This window comes from Amblyomma maculatum, chromosome 4 (assembly GCF_055883805.1).
Source record: "Amblyomma maculatum isolate TAMU_Amacu chromosome 4, ASM5588380v1, whole genome shotgun sequence".
Taxonomy (NCBI): Eukaryota; Metazoa; Arthropoda; class Arachnida; order Ixodida; family Ixodidae; genus Amblyomma; species Amblyomma maculatum.
The window spans coordinates 114,103,076-114,127,051 of NC_139347.1; the positions used below are offsets into that span (position 1 = coordinate 114,103,076).

Genomic DNA, 23,976 nt, shown 5'->3' on the forward strand with positions numbered 1-23,976 from the left:
AAGTTACTGTATTTTTCTTTCAGCTGAAGGAATTCTTGTATGAAGTGCTCTTGTGGGGTTATTGTTTTTTGGAACTGTGTAAGAGAGAGGTCGCAAACAGCAGGGACCAGGTACCAAGGAGGCAGAGGGTTAGGTCTTTTGGCAATGCTAGGTAAACAATCCAGTAGCTCAACCTCTTGACACATTTGCTCAAATCTTAGGAGCAGTGGTCTCACTGCATTGGGTTTGTTGGTGAATAGTGTTCTAGAAGGGCATTTAGTTACTAGAGAATAGCAGATATGCTTTGGCAGAGATCCGATTTTAAATATATAGGCACATGTAAGTGAAGTTCTTCTGATTTCAAGAGGAGGTTCATTTGTTTCCACAAGCAGACTGGATATAGGAGAAGTTCGGTATGCTCCACATGAGAGTCGAAGTCCTGTGTTATGTACCGGGTCTAGTTTTTTTAAATATGATGATCTAGCTGACCCGTACACTATGCAGCCATAGTCTAAGGTGGAGCGTACGACAGATCTGTAAATGTGTTTAAGGCATGTCCTGTCAGCGCCCCAGTGTTTACGGGAAAGAACTTTTAGTATGTTTAGAGATTTGGAAGCCTTTTTCTTCAGGACATTTATATGAGGAAGAAAGGTGAGTTTTTTGTCAAAAGTTACGCCTAGAAATTTGTGTTCGTTTTTCACCGGTAATTTCGTTTTGTTCAGGTGTAGTGCAGGATCTGTTTGTAAGCCTCGTTTGAGAGAGAATAGGAGAGCCACTGTTTTTTGAGGAGAAAACTGAAATCCGTTTGTGTCTGCCCATGCTGCTAGTTTATTTATGGTCAACTGCACCTGTCTCTCACATGTAGATACGTTAGAGGATGTGTATGCAATCTGTAGATCGTCAACATAAGCTGAATACATTACGGATTTCGGGATAACTGTGCTTATGGAATTCATTTTTACTATAAAGAGAGTTGTGCTTAAGACGCATCCCTGTGGTACGCCATTCTCCTGTACAAAGTTCTTTGAAAAGGTTGAGCCCAAACGCACACGGAATGAGCGATTTGACAAGAAGTCCTTTAGACAGTTTAATATCCTACCACGTATGCCTAAATATGCTAGGTCACGGAGGATGCCAAACCTCCATGTAGTATCATACGCCTTTTCCATATCAAAGAAGACGGCAAGGCAGTGCTGTTTGTGAATAAATGCTTCACGAACAGTGTTTTCAAGGCGGACTAGATGGTCCGTGGTAGAACATGCTGTTTTGAACCCACATTGGTGTATGTCTAGAAGTTCTTGGGAATGAAGGACAAAGGCTAATCTGGTATTAAGAACACTTTCAAAAGACTTTGCTAGGCAACTTATGAGAGCTATGGGTCTATAACTGCTGGGGGCCGTTGGTGGCTTTCCTGGTTTCAGGAAAGGCACAATAATAGCTTTTTTCCAGGCCTCAGGAATACTCCCGGATACCCATACTTTGTTGAAAAATTTCAGAAGTGCTTCTAATGCAGGTGTAGAAAGATGTGCAAGCATCTGATAGTGAATTTGATCTGGGCCAGGTGCAGTCTTCTTGCCGGCAGATAGAACAGTGTTTATTTCTTGTAGTGTTATTAACTTGTTATATGTTTCATTAGTACTTCCACTTGTTGGCAGTTTTTGTTTTTCGGCCTTGTTTTTGCATGTTATAAAAGATTTTGGGTAGTGTAGTGAGCTTGAAATTGCAGAAAAATGATCGCCTAGAATATCTGCCTGTTCCTGTAAGTTTGTTTGGGTGCCAGGAGATGTTAGAAAGGGGACTGTGTACGGGGAGAAGTTGCCATCCAGTTTGTGAACAAGCTCCCACATTTTTTTTGATGTGATTGAGCTATTTATTGATGATATGTATTTTTGCCAAGAAGCCTTCTCAGCGTTTCGGCGGATGTACCGTGCCCTAGCTTTCGCCTGTTTGAATTTTACGAGGTTTTCGTTTGTAGGGTACCTGCGAAAGGTTCCCCAAGCTTTGTTTTGTTTCTTCTTTGCATCTCTGCACTCCTGAGAATACCAGACTGCGATTTTTCAGTATCACTCCTGAAGACTGTGGTATAGCTACAAGTGCTGCGTCAATGATGCAGGCCGTAAATTTTTCATTTATCTCGTCAACACTGAGTTTTTCGGAAAAGACCTTTTCCAGGCTGGCTTCAGACTGGAATAGAGCCCAGTTCGCAAGGTGCAGCTTCCACCGCTTGGGTTTGTTTAGAGTGATGGAGGGTGAGGGTGTTAGGCTGATAATGACAGGCAAATGATCACTTCCTAGAGGATTGTCAAAGACGTCCCATTTAAAATCAGTAAAAATTGATGGGGAGCTAAATGATAAATCTAAAACGCTCATTTTCCCCATGCTTGGGGAGCAGTATGTATGCTTTCCTGTATTTAGCAGGCAGACATCATTGTATAATATAAAATCCTCTAATATACGACCTCTAGTGTCTGTCTGATCGCTTCTCCAAAAAGTGGAGTGCGCATTAAAATCTCCAACAACCAGATATGGTTCTGGCAGTTGTTCTAAAAGCTCTTCCAGATCATGAAGGGTTACAGTTAGGTGCGGTTGGAGATATAGTGAGCATATAGTTATTGTTTTATAATGAATGATAGAGACAGCAACAGCTTCGATCTTGGTTTTGAGGCTAATTTCACGTGTTGCTACTCCATTCTGCACTACAATAGCGACACCTCCAGATAACCTATTTGCTTCTTTTCGGTCGCAGCGAAAAACGTTGTGTCCTTTTAAAATGTTTTGGTGTGGTCCTAAGTTAGTTTCCTGTAGGCAAAGGGCTACAGGAGAAAATGAATGTAAAATGTCTTTTATATCGTTGTAGTTGTTTATGAGACCTCGGCAGTTCCAGTGTATGAGGAACGCCATTTTTTTTTTTTTTGGAATGTACCTGAATTTAGGTTTCAGGTTTTTCTGGTCCTGTTATACGAGTTTTTTCTCTCCGTTTTCTTTCTAGATAGTTATGCCGCCGCTGCAGCGTGGACGAGGAAGGGGTTGTGTCCATTGCCTCAGGGGCTTTGGACGTTTGGGGAGAGTTAGGAGTGTTGGTTGCAGGCTTCCCTTCTGGGGGAGAAGCCTTTTGGGCTGTTGGCTCTGGGGCCAGTGTGCCCTGTTTCTGCGATGGCAGGGCAGCTTTCGCTGCTTCTGCCTGGGGCAAGGATGGCCCTGCCTGAGGCTTACCCTCGGCGGAGACCAAATCCTGTTGTGGTGTGCTGCCCCCATGCTCCACCACATTGGAATAGTTCGGTTTGGCTGTGAACAAAAAAGTGCCCTGTTTAACAAGATATCGCTGTCGTGCCTCTTTAAACGTTATGTTTTCCTTGACTTTTATGGTAATGATGTCCTTCTCCTTCTTCCAAGAAGGACATGACCGTGAGTACGCGGCGTGTTCACCTGCACAGTTTGCGCAGTGTGGCGCAGCTTCACACTCGTCAGGTTTATGTTCATTTGAGGCACATTTTGCACATGTTTGTCGGCCACGGCAGCTCTGGGAGCCATGACCGAATCTTTGGCAGTTGAAACAACGTCTAAGGTTTGGAATGTAGGGCCGGATGTCTACTTTGATGTAACCGACTTCAATGGATTCAGGGAGTTTGCTGGAGCTGAAAGTCAGAACTATGTGCTTTGTTGGTATTTCTTGGTTGTTCTTCCGGATTTTGATCCTGTGTACACCGATTACATTTTGCTCAGAAAGACCTTCTAGAAGTTCTTCTTTGGTGAGTGACAGGAAGTCATTCTCTGATATCACGCCTTGGACTGTGTTCAAGGATCTGTGAGCACTGACCGTTATTGGGATATCCCCAAATGTAGTAAGTTGTTGAAGGTTGCTGTACTCGAGTTTGCTTTGCAGCTCAAGCAGGAGATCCCCGCTAGCCAGTTTACTAACTTTGTATCCTGGGCCTAGTATGGTTGTGAGAGACCTAGATACTGCAAAGGGGGATATTAGCCGAGCTTGTTTGGCAGGGCTTTCACTGTGGATCACATGATATTTAGGGAAAGTGTCATGCTTTGCTGAAAAGAACTGGGCTGATACATCGGTCCGCCTTTTCTTGGAAAGGCGATCAGTTTGTTTGGAGGAAGAAGCCATAAATAATGTATGATGTTCGGCCGCGGCGCCAGCCACCCACCATGGAGCCCAACGAGGGGACGGGGCAGGAATTGGCAGGCAAGTCCTGTCCACGTCAGCTGTACACTGTAACTATAACCTAATATGGCGTAACTCAGGGTAGTCAGCCACACAAGGTTAACCCTCGCCACCTGGAAGTAAGGAAAAACCGGAAGAGAGTAGAGGACAGGAGAGTTGTAGGATAGAAGATAGGAACGTGAAAGATGAAGGGGAGGATAGGAAAAGGCGACTGCCGATTTCCCCCGGGTGGGTCAGCCCGAAGGTGCCGTCTATGGGAAGCGTGGGCCAAAGTGGTGTGTTGCCTCCGCCGAGGGGCCTCAAAGGTCCAAACACTCGGCATCGGCTCAACCACCAGGATCCCCTTTTCCCCAGACACGGCGATGCCACGCACGGCTAAGCGTGGGTGCTCGGGGTCCGTGGTGTCGCACAAAACACACAAACACCTGCTTTAACAGGTGCCCCCTGCGGGGAATAGTTGAATTAACGAGACCTTACAAAACATCCATAGAAATAAAGCAGTTGCCGCAAAATTACCACATGTGAGATGGCTGACTAAAGATGTCTATTTCAGCCACGTCTACATGGTGCAATGTGATCGTAGCGTACATTCCACTATGTTCTTAAGGCTGGTTCCACAAGTGCAGCATCTCGATGCTGCCAAAGCATTGCTATTGTGCCTAGGTACTAGCACTGCCACACATCGATTTCACAAAAAAAGAGCAACTGGTGTGACCATTGTGAAATGCTGCAACCAGTGAATAGAGTTTGAAATCTCAATGGTTGGCCACCCCAAGTGAAGACAAATAAAAAGTTCCATAATTTCCAAATATGCACATCAGTCAGATACCTAGAATAAGTGTGGCTAGAATGGAATAGCAATTGTTGTCGCAAGCAATTTCAAATGTTTGGACACCCCTAGAAACTGCGCCATGTGGGGAAAAAAAGAAAGCATCGTGCTTGCGTGGGCTTTTTGGATCAATTTTACGTAGCCCAGACAATAATTATCAAGGTGCTCTTTTTCTGGCATGCATGTGGTTAGGCTCGGCATTCGATAGAGAATGGCTAACATAGATGATCCTTTCTCCAAGCCCATCGCTTTTTGTACAAAGATGGCGCCAGGGCTATGTTGCTTCTCTTTTTTGTCTTGTAATTTTTGTCAAAGTACCAGAGGATTAGAGGGGACTTCCTTCCCAATTAAATAACATCTGCTTTTGTCAAGCTGGGTCAAAGTTTTTGCATGGCCAAGAAATCTGCTCACAGCTTTCATCTCACTAAGCTCCAGGAACAGGGTAATAAGTCTGTCTTTCTTGGTCAGGGCATATGCCATCTTTGTGTATTATGTGCCCAATGAGCGTGCACGTGGCACTCCTTAGGCTGCAGAGTCAGTCCTGCTAACCTGATTGCACCCAACACTTTCTCAGTCTCTTCAAGTATTCCTCAAAAGCTTGTTGCAAAGACTACACTGTCGATAAGACAAGACAGGTTTGTCCCCCCTGAGGACTGCTAGCACTGTGCCCAGGACTCTATATGTTACTGGTGCAGCAGTACACCACAATGGACCTGCGCTGGCGTAACAGTGGTAAAAAAGGCACGAAAGTCGGACCGTCATTAGCATTTAGACCAAAATAGACCTGTTCCAACCTTGGACCGACGTTCATGCCACGATTGGACCACTGTACTGCCCATCTATTGGTGATAACATTGGCCTGACATTCAATGCCACAACTGGACTTGCATTCAGCCTGTCTACAAAAAATGTACATGCCACAATTAGACTATTGTTTATTTAGCCTATCTGTTAAAACTGGCCCCAGAATTCATGCCATGCATTTTTAGTGCATCCCAGCTAATATTTGCATTATGCAAGCCACGAACTCCATATATACATGCATAAAATAAGGTGCAACAAGAATCAAGGTAACCATTTATTCAAAAATGCAAATCATGACTGGCTTCCACACTAGGTGAACATGCATCCACAATGAGTGCGGGCAGGGCCCTGCGAGGCAGCACTGGAGGCGGGGGGCTATGCTGAAGGAAGTGGGGGCCGGGCGAGGCAGCGAGGGTACTTGTGCTGGATGTTGCTGAAGTACAGGGGTTCGGTGTGGTTGCCAGGCTGCCAGTAAAACTTGGCATCAGTGTCTAGGCAAAGCGCCGCTTCCTGCCGCCACGGTTCGGACGAACCAGGCAACCACTTCATAATGAAATCGAGTGCTTCGGCACCATCTGCGCCTGCCTTCTCACAGATGGCATCTGCACAAGATAAGTGGACATTTTAAACAAAACTTTTCAGTGTAGGTGTACGCACGCTGCAAAGAATTAGAAAGACGCTGTTGCCCCCAACATCCTGGGGCCCACACTTTTCTTGTGTCAAAGCTGCCAAGGACACAGGACTCTGATGGAAGTAGCGTTCTTTCCACCCACAACGACCGTCTTGTTTCTACTGCTACTGCTGCATGCTCAAGCTAGCATACGACGCTGAAAGAACACTTTGTTGACTCAGAGAAATCAAGCTTATTTCACTGAAAGAACTAACCACACAAGTTAGGCCACACAAGTAAGTGTTACACGGAATGAGCCTCATAATTCAAGGACTTAGGGCAACCAAATACAACTTTAGAAAAAACTCACAAGAAAGCTCTTCTAATCAACTGTATTATAGCTACTATGGTCCACCTTGCAAGGACTAGAGGGGAACACAAGTTGGCCAGTGCAACATGACTGAATGCTGCGAGAAAAGATGGACTTAATTTGAGCGCGTGGTAAAGTGGTAACAGATTTTACAGACAAAAACTGTGAAGCAAAGCCTGTTACATGTACTTCCATTGATGTTTTAAAATTAACAGCTACTGTAATTAATAAAAATATACCTGTGGCCACCTAGCACAGCCTTAGGCCAATACCTTTCTGACCATGAAGACTGTATACAGTCGAGCCCACTTATAACGATACCGGTTATTACAATATATCGGCTACAACAATGAACAGCCATGTCACCGTCAAATTTACTACAATGATGGGTTGCCGCACTAACGGTTATAACGATTAAAACCGGCTACTGTGACCCAGCTTTAAAATAAAATACGCGTGATTCCGACGAAAACGCGAGCGTCCACAATCGCACAAAGCGAGCGCATTTCGCTCCGCATGTCACCCTTCCACCCCTCGAGACGAGTGGACTGCGCCCACGATACGAAGAGAGGAGAGCACTCCGTTTCTCTACCCTTGCCCCCCTCCCCCCCCCCCCCACCTCCGCGCTCCATCACATGGTCGCGTCCCCGCCGGCGTATTTGGGTTTGCTCTGTGCGGTTGCTCCGCAAGGGAGAAAGAAACAGAAGAGACGAAGAAAACGGGCTGTTCTGACTAGCATCTACCGCCCAGCGGCGCATGCTTTTTCAAAGGGCATCACGTTGGACGCGGCACTAGCTTGAGAGAGCCTATAATACTATTACTATTACTACTACTACTACTACTAACAATAATAATAATAATAATAATAGTAGTAGTAGTAGTAGTATTGTATTGTATTGGGGTTTTATGGCGCATAAGCAACTCAGGCTATCATGCGCCAAGAGCAAGGTTAAAATCTGTTCTTATTTGAAAAGGGAAGAAGGTTCGTTAAAGTTTACAGTTTATTCAGAACGTCTGCTTCTTTTAAAAAACTAAGAACACATGTTAAGTTTATTTTCAGAACGTCTGCTTCTTTTAAAAAACTAAGAACACATGTTAAGTTTATTATTGCTCTTTCTCCTAAAAGTAATTTGGGATGGAAAGGGATGGCACGATTATAAAAAATAGTGAAATGCTTTCTCCGTAGTGTCTCTAGTTTTGGGCATGTAATCAGGATGTGGTTGACTGTGAGTACTTCTCCGCATTCTCCACACGTAGGCTTATCTTGTTTCATTAGTAAAAAATTATGTGCGAGATGTGTGTGCCCGATACGCAGACGGCATACTGTAACCTCCATGAAGCGTTCTTGATGGCTGCATGATTTCCATTCTTTTATAACTGGTTTTACTAGGTGTAGCTTGTTATTAACTTCGTTATCCCATGCAGCCTGCCACTTTTGTCTCAGTGTTCTTTGTATAAATTTTATGGCATCATTATGTGGAATTTTCACCTTCTGTACTTGAGCAATGGAGGCGGCCGCAGCACATGCATCAGCCCTCTCATTACCGCTGATTCCTACGTGGCTTGGCACCCAGCAAAATTTGATATTAAGTCCTTGTGTTTTTGCTATCACTACATAATGGACTATGTCCCCTATTAAAGGTTCTGTAGAATTTTTTTGATGTAGTGATGCAAGTACGCTCAGAGAGTCTGTATAGATGATACTGTTTTTGATGTTTTTGTTGACTATTTTATCTATTGCTAGGGATAAGGCGTAGCATTCGGCAGTAAATATTGAGGCACACTGTGGCAACCTTACTGTTTTTTCCTGTTCGTCTTCTATTACTGCACTGCCTACATGAAATATTGTCTTTGAACCATCTGTATAAAATGCCTTGTGATCACTGTATTTCTCATTTAATGCCAAAAACTCTTGTATAATGTGTTCATGCAGTGTTTGTGATTTGCGAAATTGAGTTAATGTGAAGTCACACACAGCAGTGAAATTGTACCAAGGTGGCAGTGGGTCAGGTCTCCGTGCAATATCAGGAAGTGCATCCAGCAAGTTGAGTTCCCGGCACTGCTCTTCAAAACGGAGTATGAGAGGTCTGATGGATCGAGGTTTATTGATGTACAGTGTTCTTGAGGGGCAGTTTGTAAGTATGGAGTAACAAATATGTTTTGGCAATGAGCGAATTTTCAGGACGTATGAAAGTGTAAGCATGGTCCTCCTGTATTTTAGTGGCGGTTCGTTTGCTTCTACATACAGACTTGCCACCGGCGATGTCCTGTATGCACCAGTTGAAAGACGCAGACCCAGGTTATGTACTGGGTCCAGCCGTTTAAGGTATGACGGTCTTGCTGACCCATAGACCACGCACCCGTAATCTAAACAGGAGCGTAGCACTGAGCGATAGATATGGAGAAGACATGTCCTATCAGAGCCCCAGTGTCTCCTTGAGAGTACTTTAAGGATGTTGAGAGCTCGAGAGGCTTTGACTTTCAGGCTGTTTATGTGTGGGAGGAATGTGAGCTTCTTGTCGAACGTTAGTCCTAAAAATTTGTGTTCTTGCTTTATCGGGAGTATGGTTTCATTTAGGTGCAGGGTGGGATTGAGCTGTAGGCCTCTCCTCAGAGAGAAAAGAACTGCAACTGTTTTCTGAGGCGAGAACCTAAATCCATTTTTATCTGCCCAATTACTCAGTTTCTTTAATGCTAGTTGCATCTGTCGTTCACACGTCGATAGGCTGAATGATGTGCATGCAATTTGGAGGTCATCAACATAAAGGGAGTACATAACAGACTGTGGGATTACTTTGGCTATGGAATTCGTTTTTACAATGAAAAGTGTAGTACCTAATATGCATCCTTGCGGTACTCCGTTCTCTTGTGTAAAGTTCCTCGAGAGTGTAGAACCGAGGCGTACTTGGAACGAGCGGTCGGACAAAAAATCTTTTAAGCAGTTCAACATTCTGCCGCGGATTCCAAGATCTGCCAGATCGTGAAGTATCCCAAATCGCCAGGTGGTGTCGTACGCTTTTTCCATATCAAAGAAAACTGCGAGACAGTGCTGTTTATGTATGAAGGCTTCTCAGACTGTGTTTTCAAGCCGAACTAGATGATCCAGTGTTGAACAAGCTCTTCTGAAGCCGCACTGGTGGGTGTCAAGGAGTTCACGAGCTTCAAGAATGAACATTAACCTGGTATTGACTATGCTTTCGAATGATTTGGCAAGGCAGCTAGTTAGGGCTATTGGCCTGTAACTAGTAGGAGAGCTTCAGGAATGGTACAATGACAGCCTTCTTCCAAGCATCAGGCATTTTGCCTGACACCCAGATTTTGTTAAAAAATTTCAGGAGTGCTTCTACTGCAGGTTCGGACAGATGGGCTAGCATTTCATAGTGTATTTCATCGGGGCCTGGTGCAGTTTTCTTGCCATTAGTTAATACTCTATGGAGTTCCTGAACTGTAATTAAGTTATTGTAGGGCTCGTTGGTATAACCATTCGTAGGAAGTCTGTTTTTCTGCTGTGTTTTTATACTTTAAGAAGGAGTCTGTGTAATGTAGGGAACTAGAAACATGAGAGAAGTGTTCTCCCAATAGGTCAGCCTGCTCGAGTATACTTGTTTGTGCATCAGGGGGTGTAAGGAAAGGAACTGCAAAAGGAGAGAATTTGCCATCGAGTTTGCGAACTTGCTCCCACATTTTCTTTGCTGTGACGGAACTGTTTATTGAAGACACATAACCTTGCCAAGATCTTTTTTCAGCATCACGTCGAATATTTCGAGCCTTAGCCCTTGCCTTTTTATATTTAATTGGATTTTCCTGTGTAGGGTATCGACGAAAAATTCCCCAGGCTTTGTTCTGCTTCTTTTTGGCCTCTCTACATTCCTTTGTATACCATGTCTTTCCATTCCTTCGTACAATTCCCGAAGTCTGGGGGATGGCTAAATGAGCAGCGGCAATGATACATTCTGTGAACTTTTTATTTTGCTCGTTGACATCGAGGCTGTCCGAAAAGAGTTTTTCTAAAGCGGCATGTTTTTGGAAGAGTGCCCAGTCGGCTAGGTACAGTTTCCAACGCCGTGGTTTAGTAAAGGTGATTAATGGTGACGATGTTAGACTGATAATGATGGGAAGATGATCGCTTCCATAAGGGTTGTCAATAACATTCCATCTAAAATCAGTGAAAAGACTTGGTGAACAAAAAGACAAATCAATGCAACTCATTTTTCCAGAGCTTGAAGAACAGTGTGTTTGCCAGTGTTCAGGAGGCAAACATTGTTGTTGAGAATAAAATCTTCTAAAATCCGACCTCTGGCGTCCATTTTTTCGCTTCCCCAAAAGGATGAATGAGAATTAAAATCCCCTACTAAGATATATGGCTCCGGTAGTTGCATTAAAATTGCTTGTAAATCATTAAGTGTGATAGTGAAATGAGGTTCGATGTATAAAGAACATATTGTTATTGTTTTAAAATGCACCACGGTGACTGCAGCAGCTTCAATTGAGGTTTTAAGGTTGATTCCTCGTGTCGCAACGCCACCTTGGACCACAATAGCAGTGCCTCCGGAGAGCCTGCTTGAATTCTGTCGGTCACAACGGAAGACTTGATATTTTTTAAGAAAGTTTTTGTTCTGTGGTCCGAGATTGGTCTCCTGGAGACACAACGCAACTGGAGAAAATGAATTTAAAATGTCAGTTATATCAGTGTAGTTGTGTAAAAGCCCGCGACAGTTCCAGTGAGCTAGAAATGCCATGGTGGCGGATTAGTTGGGGATAGGGTTGAAAATCTATGTTGTTGGGTCTTTTGAACCCGTTATTGGGACTTTGTCCCTTCTTTTACGCTCGAGAGAGCTTTGCCGCCACTGCTGCGGAGGCGAGGGGGGCGATGTGTCCATCACATCTTCAGATGTGCGGGACCTTCGTGCAGAAGGCACGGATACACTTGTTTTTGACCTTGCCCCTTGGGACAAGGCCTTCGGGCCCGCTGACCTCGGGGTCAGCGCAGCCTGTTTTGGGGTAGTGGAGTAGCACCAGCTACTTCCACCTGGGGCGCGGATGGCACCACCCGAGAAACGCGTCTTCCTCTATACTACTACTACTACTACTACTACTACTACTACTAATAATAATAATAATAATATTAATAATACTAAATAGCAGAGAAATATTACTGTGTGTTATTATTATTATTTAGTAGTAGTAGTAGTAGTAGTAGTAGTAGTATAGGCTTTCTCAAGCTAGTGGCGCGTCCAACATGACGCCCTTTGAAAAAGCATGCGCCGCTAATCGCTAGGCTGCTCGGCTCCTGGGGGCGGTAGATGCTAGACGGAACAGCCCGCTTTATTCGTCTCTTCTGTCGTTTTGTCCCTTGCGGAGCCACCTTACCGAGCAAACCCAAATACGCTCCCCGCCGCCGTCCCGACCGACTCTCTGTGTGGCGATAGCGGCGGCTGTGTGCGGGCGGGCGTCGTAGTGCTTATACGTGTGGGGTGCACGTGGTGTGTGTGCAACGCCTGTGTGTGTGCTACGCTGCAACACTTTAAGGATAGGCACGGGACTGTATATAAAGTAGTCACCGGCAAGGAAGCTTCACTCGACATGGAAGTGAGACACCGTTGGGAGGAAGAAACCCTGCCACGTATCTTCGAGAAGTACGCCGACAGCGATATCTACAACCGTGATGAAACTGGACTTTTTTTTCAAATGCTTCCCGCGAAAACCCATGCAAGGGTGGAAAGAACAGTAAAGTGCGTGTGACCGTACTTCTGTGCGCAAGTATGGACAGAAACGATAAATGTCCAGCATTTGTCATCGGAAAATCCAGGAATCCCTGCAGCTTTCGAGGTGCCGCCAGAATCCCCGTACGCTACCGCCAAATGGTAAGGCGTGGATGACACGAGCGCTTTTTCATGAGTGGCTCGTGGAATTCAATGACTGCATCGAACGCCAAAAGAGGAAGGTTGCATTGGTATTGGATAATTGCAGTGCGCATCATTCCATGCCAGAGCTTTCCAGCGTAGAAATCTTCTTCCTTCCGCCGAACACCACTTCAGGTTTGCGGCCTATGGATGCCGGCATTATCGCTAATTTTAAGGCCCTGTACCGCCGCCGCGTCCTGAACAGGTTAGTGCTTGCCATGGACATGGCTGCGCGAAGTGATGAGCAGCCTGATTTTAAGATTAGCCTACTGATGGCAGTTCAGTTCATCTTCGGTGCATGGTCAGAACTCAATGCTTCAACGGTGCAGAATTGTTTCAGGGAAGCAGGCTTCATTCGGGATCGCACGACTGCCGCGGCTGATGCTTACGTAGCTCTGACCAATGAAGGGATGCCAGAACTGTGGTCTGCGCTCAGCAATGATGCATCGGGACTGGATGAGTTTCTGCATGCAGATGATGATGTGCAAACGTCCGAAATCCTCACTGACGAGGCAATCGTGGAAAATGTGCGAGCGGCGGGCAACGACAGCGATGACGACGACGACACTGCAGATCAGCCTCTCCAAGTAGCGTCCTCACAGGAGGCCTTGCATATGATTTAATCCCTCCGGGACTTCGTTTTTTCAAGGGGGCCTTCCACTTGAGCACATCGAACAATTAGATGCTCTCAAGACCAATGTTAATAAAAAGCAAGCGAAGCTCACGGACTATGCTTTTTTTGTTAAGTAGTGGACAACTTTTTTTTCTGCTTGATTAAAATTTTTGAACCTTATGTTGACTGCATTTTTTGGCAAACCCGGTTATAACAATGACATTTTCTTGACACTTGAGTATTGTTATAAGTGGGCTCGACTGTACTCCGTTTCATACATCAGGTGCAACGCAGCAAAAGCTACGCAAGTAGTCCGAAAGAAAAAAAGGCGTATCACTACGCGCTCGTTTTGTGGCCGAGTGGTTCTAGCGGAAACGGGCTCTATCCGAGCATACACATTTGCAATAACTTGCTTCGCATGTCTAGACATCATCGCAGTGCGGATCTTATAAAAAACTGCGTACCAAAGAACCATTTTCTCAAAAAGAGATGTGCAGCGCGGAGGGCACAGCCAGTGCCATCTAGTGGCACAGCTGGCAAGTTTGCGGTCAGTGAAAATGCGACACGAATGAAAACGACATAAAAACATACAAATTCACCGAATCCGATCTTTTCTCCCTAAAACGTTGCTATTTATGAAGTTGATGGCAAATGTAAGATGTATTAAGCTTGCAGACAAAATAACTATTATTTCCTCTCGTCAAGAGCAGGCATTATTTTTCATCGCGGATGCGGAGAGCGCAAACAAGAGCTGTAGCTTTGGCAGCGTTGCACTTGATGTATGAAATGGAGTATAGAGGCGCTGCACAGAAACCCCCATGATGGCTGTGATGGCACTGGCCTCCACCCCTTTCTGCCTTTTACCCCCCAGGTGGAGCAGCTGCTTTCTCTGAAAAGAAAGAAAATCATAGTTGCGCAACTGCTGTTAGGCTTTTAGTTCATTTCTTTTTACAGAATAGATTAAAGTGCCTGCTGTTTAATGCATCATTCTTGTTACAAGCGATATAGAAACTTGTTGCAGATCAGGTAGTGAGAAAGTGCGCCTAAAGAACACATTCTTATTCACATCAGTACTTATGTTATAGTCACCTGTTTCTAGAGCTGCATGAGTAAATATGAAAAACAACACTGCCATCATATGCAGTGTCCCATTTCCCACTTGCTTAGGCAGACATCCAAGATCTATCTGGAATTGAACAAATTATTGCCTTGGTTAAATTCTTAAAAATGTTTTTTAAACGAATTCCGTAACCGATTTTTACATCAAATACCATATTCTTAATCAAGCGGATGTCAATTGTTCCCCCAGCATCACTGCTCCAATGACAAGTTGTAGGCTTTGCCACTATGCATGCAATTGGCTGGTATTGGTGCAGCAAGCATCGGCGCATAGTCTCCGCCTTATTTGCTTCATCAAATCCTTCCATTTTTAAACGAACATGCACGATTTTTACATGGTATGCCCTACACATCATGTGCTGCAGTTATGTTGCATTGTATTGTACTTTGTATGGACCCAACACTACCCCTTGGTATGGGTCCAAAATCTTGGTGCATATTCTATTGTTGAAAGATTACTGTTCCAAATAAAAAAAAAAAATTCCTCTCTAGCACCAATTCCACGACAGCTTCGATGACAAGCTGTAAGCTTTGCCGGACTTTGGGTACACTCGCTACTTCTTAACTCCAACACCGCCACTAAAGGCTTGCTTTCTAGACAGTCACAAGCTGTCCATGCATGCCATAGCATGGGATGTAATGATGAGAAACTTTGCAGAGTGATTTCAAAGAATTTAGCTTGCTTGCTTAGTAAAATGTAAGGAAAATCCTGTTATAGCCGTGAACAAACTTCTTCAAGCCAGCTTATTCATAAAAATGACTCAAAGTATAATGTGTTCAACACATTGGCTATACACCTGTGCACTGCTAGGATGTGCAATATTTTTTTTATTCTTGCAGGATGATCTTACACAAAGTGTGGAAATGTCAACATAATCCACGAGAAAAAGCATCAAGCCGCAACACTTGATGCCCAGCGAAACTGGACATTAAAATTTAAAAAAGTGAACCGTGACACAAAAAAAAAAAGATCTATTTTTTTGCCGAGAAACACTTCTACAGGCTGTTGTAAAGATTTCAGATCACAATCATAGCCTGCAATCAGCTGACTCTTTCGATGAAGGAATGGGAACAGCTCAAGCTATAAGCCACCACGAGAGAATTCTTGCTGGGAAACCAAATGGGCCCACCTTACTGGCACATTCAATGGTGAACCCACCACCCAGGAGTGTGTATAGGTGGCATCAAGAATTTCGGAGCAGGAAATATGGCCCACAGTGCAACCCATCTACAAAGCTGCAAGAAAACAAGCCCAGGGTAAGCAGAATTATTTTACGAACTCTAGCATCGTTCTGTGAAATTTCCAGGCTTCTTTTGGCTAGCAGTCTCAATAAGTACACACCATCACATATCAAAACTGTAACCTTTGAACAGTTCTGGACAGTATCATTAAGTGTTGGACTTTTGCTTTTATTTTTGACAGATTTGGCACACTTTTTTTTTGTGAGTATTCCAGACCATCAGGTTCATTTTTGGGGGGTTGGGTGAGAAAGTATTATTTTTCATGGAAAGATTTCAGGTTTCAACTTTATTATCAGTAAAATACATGATGACACTGTTTTGATTCAGACGTGATCTGGGCTTTAGCTTTCTTTTTTAAACCCGACAGTTCATATAGCAGTATTTATATTAGTTATAATGGTTAAAGGGCACTGAAATGGCTGAGAGGAAGCCTCAGTTCGCAAGCCGAGTCAATGTTTTGACAAGGTGTCTTGTTTGAGCGAAGACAAGTCCTCTTGTCGAAATGGAACTAAGGCTTCCTCTCAACCTTTGTTCAGTGGCCTTACTGTGTAGCCATCTTCTTTCTCTCATTCTACCATGGATTCTTATAATGGTTAAAATATTTCAAGGAAACAAAATAACCAATGCAAGACACGATAATGGAAGTACCATATGTAAACAAGGCGCTAACAGATGCAGTGAACAACGCTAAGCAATATGCAGTTGCAGGTTTTGGAGTCACTGCTATTGGTAACATTACACCATTCACAATGATTAATCCGCGACTATTTTCAATAACTTTTACAGCTCCTTGATCTCACTGCTGATAAAAGGTGCTGGATAAGGTTTAAGTAAAAACTGCAAAGTGCTGCCAAAAATCAGGAAAAAAGCTATGCGGAGACTCAAGTCATGTATTATACCAGAGTGGTTATTTTCATGGCTGAAGAACAATCTCTTTTAGACTGCATGAAAACGTCTTTATTAATCACTTTGTTTCTTATGTTTTCTGTGGTAGACACCAGTAAAAGACTGGTCCGCTGTCAAGACATTGCAACAGAATAAATGATTTTACGTTACGCGCATACAGCTCGGTAGGTCAAAAAGGCATCGCTATAAACCAGAATTGAGAAAAATAGTGTGGGCTAAACTATAGACAATTTCATATCAAAACTAGAATGAAACACTTTTGTGCTGCACTCAAGGCATTGTCACATTACTTCACTTCCCATTTAGCGTCCCTAGCTCTGCTAGTTAACATAGCCTCAAACTGATGACATATGTGCCTCCAGTGGTATGCAGTTCATTGTAAGATACTGCAGCTTTCCCCCAAAACCAAACCAAAATTTTCCAAACACTTTGCCAAACTTTGTGCCCGTCTCTTGATGCCAAAAATTTGTGAAATAAAAAACCGCTGCTAAAGGCATTATCACATTTACTCTTAAAGCAATACTTACACCATCCTTCTATTTTTTGTTCATGAAATATCAAACTTCTTTGATAATGCGCTATGCAGAGACATCTAAAAATATGTTGGAACAACAGTGTGGTTATCAAAAGCAACATTGAGTGAAAAGAACGTTTACAGCAATACAAACAATGTTCTTTATAGAGTTACATTATGCTCTGTAGCAAACACCTGAATCAGGATGAGTGTAGAGGTAAAATTAGTGACAAAGTCTTGCTCAAACATAACTTGTGAAAATTTGTGTGTTTCAAGCATAGATTTTGTTCTGCCCTACTGCTGTAGCTCACAGCCTGTAGTAGATATACATAAAAATGTTATGAATGTTGTTTATTGGACATAAGGAGGAATGAAACAGGTGAGGTATTCTAAACAAGCCTCTTTTTATGCCATTCTCTTCCTGCTTGTTTGCTTTGCAGGAGTAGACATCACCTTCACAAGTGCCACAGATGACAGCTGGGCAGTACTTGTGACACCCATCATGCGCTGAGCCCAACAGCTGGAGTCAGCTCAAGATATATTTGTAGACTCCACATTATCATGTGATGAAACTAGGAGCACTATAACGGTGCTGCTAACAGCAACAAAAGCTGGAACTGTGCCAATAGCAGTTCCGATACACAGCTTGCAAACAACGCAGGGGTACGAGCAGGCCTTTCAGCTGTTGAAGCACCAATATCCAACATGCTTTGGAACCAGCTCGGTATATTGCTTTATTGAATTATGAGCAAATGTAAATAAGGTTCATTTTTTGACAAATTGTGTACTGGGTCATTGACATTAGTGCCTTGGGCAGTCACAGCAACAGTGGCTAGCAGCATAACAAATCTACTGCTAGTCTGAATGGCTTAGCAATGGTACTTCAGTGAGCCTTGCTTTGCTTTCTTAAACTTCCCACAACTCATTTTAAATATTAGTGTCAATCATGCTTAACCCCCTAGTAAAGAACAAAGGCATCACACTGCCAACAAAAATGCAGATAATTCGTGCTATGGTTTTTTTTCTGTTGCGATGTATGGATGCGAGAGTTGGACTGCGAAGACGGCTGACCGCTGAAGAATCGACGCTTTTGAATTGTGGTGCTGGTGGATATTCTTGAGAGTTCCTTGGACTGCCAGAAGATAAATCAGTCGATACTGGTGACTATAAACCCTAACTGCTCATTAAAAGGTAAAATTTTAAAGTTAAAGCTCAGCTACTTTGGTCCTCTGATGTGAAAAGAGGCAGTCGCTGGAGAAAACTGATGCTGGGAAAGATTGAGGAACATGGGAAAAGGAGTAGGCAGCAAAAGTGATGGCTAGATGGCATCCTCGAGGCATTGCAGATGAATCTACGCGATTGGAAAGATAGTGGGAGAGTAAAAGAAATCTCGGCGTAATTTGGTTTATAGGGTCACAAGAAGTCTCACATGACTGAACTGTTAATCATGCTATGTATTGCTCATCTGATCAGTCTAGCCCTGCTTGTGGTAAATACCTTTTATTCACAAGTGAGTTCATCATATACTTTTTGTGTTCCGGTTTCAGATTCTGTATGCGAAAACAGCAGAGCAGCTCCAGAAAGCCAAGGAAGAACTCCGCAGTTTGAAGCATGAAGCTTTTGTGAAGAGGGTCAATACCTTTCTTGATAATGAACAAGAATGGGTGCTCCATTACCGTGCCGGCACAATGACTAGGGGGCACAATACAAACAACCATTCCGAAGCGCCCATCCGCATTCTGAAAGATGTTCTGTGCTGCAATGCAGTAGCCCTGGTGGACTTCACTATCACAACATGGGAGAGCTACTTTGAGGCAGGGCTGCTAAGGCATGCTCACAATCAAGATGCCTCTCACCGTGTTGCATTCCAGCACCTGCTGCAGAAGCTGCCCAGCGATTTTGCCGAGTCGATAGTCCAGCTAGATGGCACTTTGTATAGTGTGCCTTGTTCTTCCGGCACAGGCTCTCCTATGAAGTGGACGCCAACATTGGCACCTGCAGCTGCTGGATAGGCAGCCAAGGTGCGTTATGCAAGCACCAGGCTGCTGTGCAGAAAGCCTTCGGTGGCTTTTTCCCGAATAGCCCGAAGCTGACTCCTGAAGATCGGCAACAGCTTGGACACCTGGCGTTGGGAGACCGCTGCCCGCACCTAGCATATTTTCTTCCCATGATGTCAGCAGGCTCTGTGGATGTGATGTAATGAGCAATTGTAGCAGCATGTCAATTTTTTTAGGTTTATGACCATAAGAATGTCATCACCGTGAGAATATGGCCCTGAGTTCATTTCCTGACTGGTAAGAATACTCTAAAAGAACAAAAGGGGATGTGAAAAGGTTCCATTATATACTGCGTGCAGAGTAGATTAACCCAGAATCGCTGTTGCTCATTTCTTGCAAGGCTGCAGTGAACGCAAAGACAAAGCCTGTAGAAACGTGTCTGTCTCCACCACTCGGAACAAAGGATATAGCACAACCGTTTTGTATGCCCAGAGAAGGGCTGCGTGGGCAGAACAGGGCTTTTAAAACTATCATGTTAAAAATAATGCACTAAACTGAGAGTAGCGCAATGGATGGACTAACAACCATATAAGTCAGGAAGAGAAATAAACACATAAATTATCCAAAATTCGATTTCTTATCTGTCATTGTTATAGAGGGTGTACCCACACAAGAATATCTGCGCTTCTTTATCAGGAAGATCTGAAGGATTTCTTGTGCTTTATACGTCAACAATGCAATAGTTATCGAAATTCTGTAAAAAGTGGCATTACAACACAGGCAGAATGCCTGTACAGCTTGAAAACATGCAACCAATAAAGGAAAAAACATTCAAGTCATTCGTATACTTTGTCTCACTATGTAGCACTGTGGAAGGCAGCGGTGCCCTGGACCAATCAGGATCATGCAAATTATAATAGACAACTGTGCTCCTCTTGGCCCAGGCCATAATAATAGGCACGCATGGTCCAGAAAGGATCAGGGTGTTGTGTTTTTCTTTTCTTCTAGGATGGAAGTTCGAGTGTGTTCAGTAATTTACAGTTCTGCATTCCTCCCTCCTGTGTTGTGTGCGAGGGGTGTTGCCGCATCCTGTGCGTGGCGCGGCGCCGAGCCCGAGTTGGGAGTAAAAGGTCGAGACATGCGGGGGACCGCGCCCCGGCGCCAGGAAAGAGAGAGACTCGCCTGCAGATCATGTTCTCCTGTTTCGTGAACTGACAGAAAGCAGACGTGTGTGTGCGGCGCCCCCTCGGCGCCGACGGAGAGAGAATGACTGTCGGACACTTTGCTTTGTGAACTGAAAGAAAGAAGTCGTGCTTGTAGCGAAAGATATCGAACGGTCAGAATTATATTGGCTGAAATCCGTTCAAGAGGAGTCCTATCCAGATGACGTATCGCGTCTACGCCAAGGAATGTCGGTGAGCTCTCAATCGACCATCCAGAAACTACAGCCCATTCTAGACAAGGAGGGATTACTCCGAGTTGGAGGCAGGCTCCACTTTTCCGATGAGAATGAAGAGGTTCGGCATCCGATTCTACTCCCTCTCAGCCACCCATTCATGGAGCTCGTTATTCGTGACGCTCATTTCCGAACATTCCACAGCGGCACTCGAGACACTCTCACTGAAGTGAGAGAAAGGTTCTGGATTCCACGTGGCTTCAGCAAGTTAAACGGGCAACAGCTACCTGAGAGGTCGTGCAAAGCCAGGAGGAGCTCCCATAGCACCTTTGCCAGCAGAAAGAGTAAGTCGTTCGTAACCGTTTGAAGTCGTTGGCATAGACTTTGCCGGACCGCTCTTCATTAAAAACACGGAAACGGTCTCAAAATTGTACATTGCACTTTTGACGTGCGCCGTCACTCGAGCCGTTCGTCTAGAGCTTGTCTCGAACCTCTCATCTGATGTCTTTCTATTGGCTTTCCAAAGATTTATCGCCCGACGGGGATTACCATCTGTTATATACAGTGACAACGCGAAGACATTCCAGAGGGCTTCTAAGGAAATTGCAGTACTGAAAGACATCCTATTTGACGGAAAGTTGCACGATAACTGTGCCAAGACAAGAATTCGGTGGAAATTAATTGTCGAAAGAGCAGCATGATGGGATGGATTCTGGTAGAGGATGGTGAGAACCGTGAAGGTTTGTCTGCGCAAAATTCTACGTCAGGCCAGACTCACCTTCAAAGAGCTTACAAGTGTTCTAGAGGAAGTCGAAGGCATCGTGAACTCCCGTCCTTGACCCATGTTTCTGCATCGCCAGAAGAACCAGATGTTCTTATGCCAGCCCACTTTCTGACTGGAAAGACATTTACCTCGTCACCATCATCGTATCCTGGTGTCATCTCGTCAACCCAAGCTTCGACACGAAAGTGGAGGCATCATCAACGATTGCTTGAACAGTTTTGGAGGCGTTGGCGCAAGGAATATCTTGTCTCTTAGGTCGGCTCACACATGTGAGACCCAGCGTACTACAAAGACCTCCGTCAGTGACCTGGTTCTCCTTCACAACAAAAAGGCGCCTCGACATGTGGAAGACTGCCAGGATAGTGGAATCGATCCCAGGAAGAGATGCCCACATTAGAGCCTGCGTCGTGAAGCTGCCCAATGGAACCACACTGCGACAGCTGGTGCAGCTTCTCTACCCCCTCGAGTTGTGTGTTTAGCACTACCCTATCCCACAGCTGGAGCCCGGGAGGTTGTTGTGTTTTTCTTCTCTTCTGGGATGGAAGTACGAGAGTTTTCAGTGATTTACAGTTCTGCATTCCTCCCTCCTGTGTTGTGTGCGAGGGGTGTTGCCGCATCCTGTGCATGGCGCGGCACCGAGCCCGAGTAAGACTATGCTTCCCCACCCACCCCTCTGCTGTTTACCTCGTGATCTGGTGCCTGGGAGCCCAAGGTCGAGACATGCGGGGGACTGCGCCCTGGAGCCGGGAAAGAGAGAGACTCGCCTGCAGATCATGTTCTCCCTGTTTCGTGAACTGACAGAAAGCAGACGTGTGTGCGGCGCCCCCTCGGCACTGAGGGAGAGGGATTCGCCTGCGGGTCTGTCAGACATTTTGCTTCGTGAACTGAAAGAAGTCGTGCGTGTGTTGTTTCCCCTTGTTTAACCTCCCCATATAATGTAAAGTTCAATACAGTTAGTCGTTTGTTCTCACGAAAGTTTCACCCTGTTGTTATTGACTGTTACCACATGCAACACAGGGTACCGCTGCTTTTCACAGTGCTGCAAACATTTTGTGAGATAAAGTATAATTTGCATAATATGGTGCACAGCACAAAAACTGTACTGATCAGCTTTGCTTTGTACAGAACTATGTACACAGCATATCAAAATGTTATGCATGATTCACAGAATCAGCATACATGCAGAGGTATGCTCACAATATAATTATTTTCATTAAATATCAATTGCAGGACATGGAAGCCAAGTACTGGGCACTAGAAAAGGAGCTGCAATGTGTGCACAAACTGGCTGAGGACAGTAATGCTCTGCTGGATGCATTCATAGCCCAGCTTAAGCACGTGAATACAAGCAGTGCTGCACATGCTCTACTGCTGAAGCTGAAGGTCTCTGCAGCAGTAGATAGGAGGCGTGGCAGAGTGATTAAAGTGCAACCAACTAGCCTGGCAAAACGCCGGCCTGCCTTACCAAAAGGTTCGAGACGTGTTCCACCTGGGCGTCCAGTCACGGCATCCACCAGGAAGACAAAACGTGGGCACAAATTAAGCCGTAGCATTGAACAAAATGTTCCAGGTCTCAAAAGCCACTAGGGCTTTTTTCAGGGTTCACGCTCACTTCACAGTCGAGACCAACTGCACATTTCCTTAAGGATAGTGTTCCTGTTTGTATTCTTTTTGACGCCAGGGGCCGTATTACGCACCGCTCTCAAAATCGCTCTCAAGTTTGAGAGCGTGACGTTAAAATGACGAGCCTCAGACATATGAAGTGTGACGACATCGTGGCTTTAGCCAATTACAAGCAGGCTAGGGTGCTTAATAGCAAAGCCCCGCCCCGGAAACTTTTATTTGCACGATAAAGGGGCCGTGTGCAAACATTTTTCGTGAAAACACAGAGAATAAAGTATAAATGTTCTATTTACCTAAGAAACATTGTTCGAAGCTATAATACGGCAACTAAAAATAGAAGCATTTTCAGTATTACAATTAAATGTGCTCCTAGGTAACGATTTTCACCGCGAGGGTCAGCTGACGACAGCGAGGCGTGAACATGGCGGCCTGCAAAGAAACAGCCGATTTTCCCGTCTAGTTGCTGCTTTTTACGCGTAGTTTAAAATCGAGGTCCTCTGTAGATGTTGTTAGTTGCCGGAAAAATCTGACTGAAAGCAGTAAAGGCTACGAACCTGCAGTGAACAGCTTGGTGAAAGTGTTTGTCACGAAAATAGCTTGCTGAAGAGTGTTTTCCATCAGTGCTTACCAGCGATTGCAAGAGCGACGAGCGGTAGATCTAGTGTTATTCTTTGGAAAATACAAGAGGAAATTGAAGGCTACACTATTACTTCTGCCGATAGATGGAAGCTGACAGTATCAGTAAAGTAGGTGGCAGCCACTATGCAAGAGCTCGCGACTGCAGTGCGGGAAACGAGATCCGGTGCACGACCCTCAACCACTGACTTGTCGTGCAAGCCAGAGTGACTCGCTGCTGTGCATCGCAACCAGTTGACTTCAGGCACATTGGGCTCGGTTCTTCATATTGCGATTGATGCTGCTGCTGCTCCATGCTGATGTTGTTCTGTGTGAGGTACAGAAATCGACGTTTACGCTGTTTTGGTTTGTTCAAGAGAAAGAACACTTTCTTTTTTACTCTCACCGAGGCGAGAACGAGTTTGTTCAACCAGACCTAAGTTTAGAGGCGATAAAGGTAGGCCTGAGCAGGGATGTCTAGTATGTTGCATTTCT

At 44.6% G+C, this 23,976-nt stretch overlaps 1 long non-coding RNA gene and 1 pseudogene across 2 annotated transcripts in view; one reads left to right on the plus strand and one right to left on the minus strand.

The window, feature by feature from the left end:
• Positions 1-5,634: 5,634 nt before the first annotated feature.
• The window catches only part of LOC146191983 (uncharacterized), a 77,129-nt gene continuing 58,787 nt past the window's right edge, over positions 5,635-23,976 (minus strand). For both annotated transcript variants that reach the window (XR_014706734.1, XR_014706733.1), the window contains exon 4: positions 5,635-6,391. This is a non-coding gene — a long non-coding RNA (uncharacterized LOC146191983). The remainder of the gene's footprint in view (positions 6,392-23,976) is intronic.
• Positions 17,772-19,335, plus strand: LOC146191984 (uncharacterized; annotated as a pseudogene).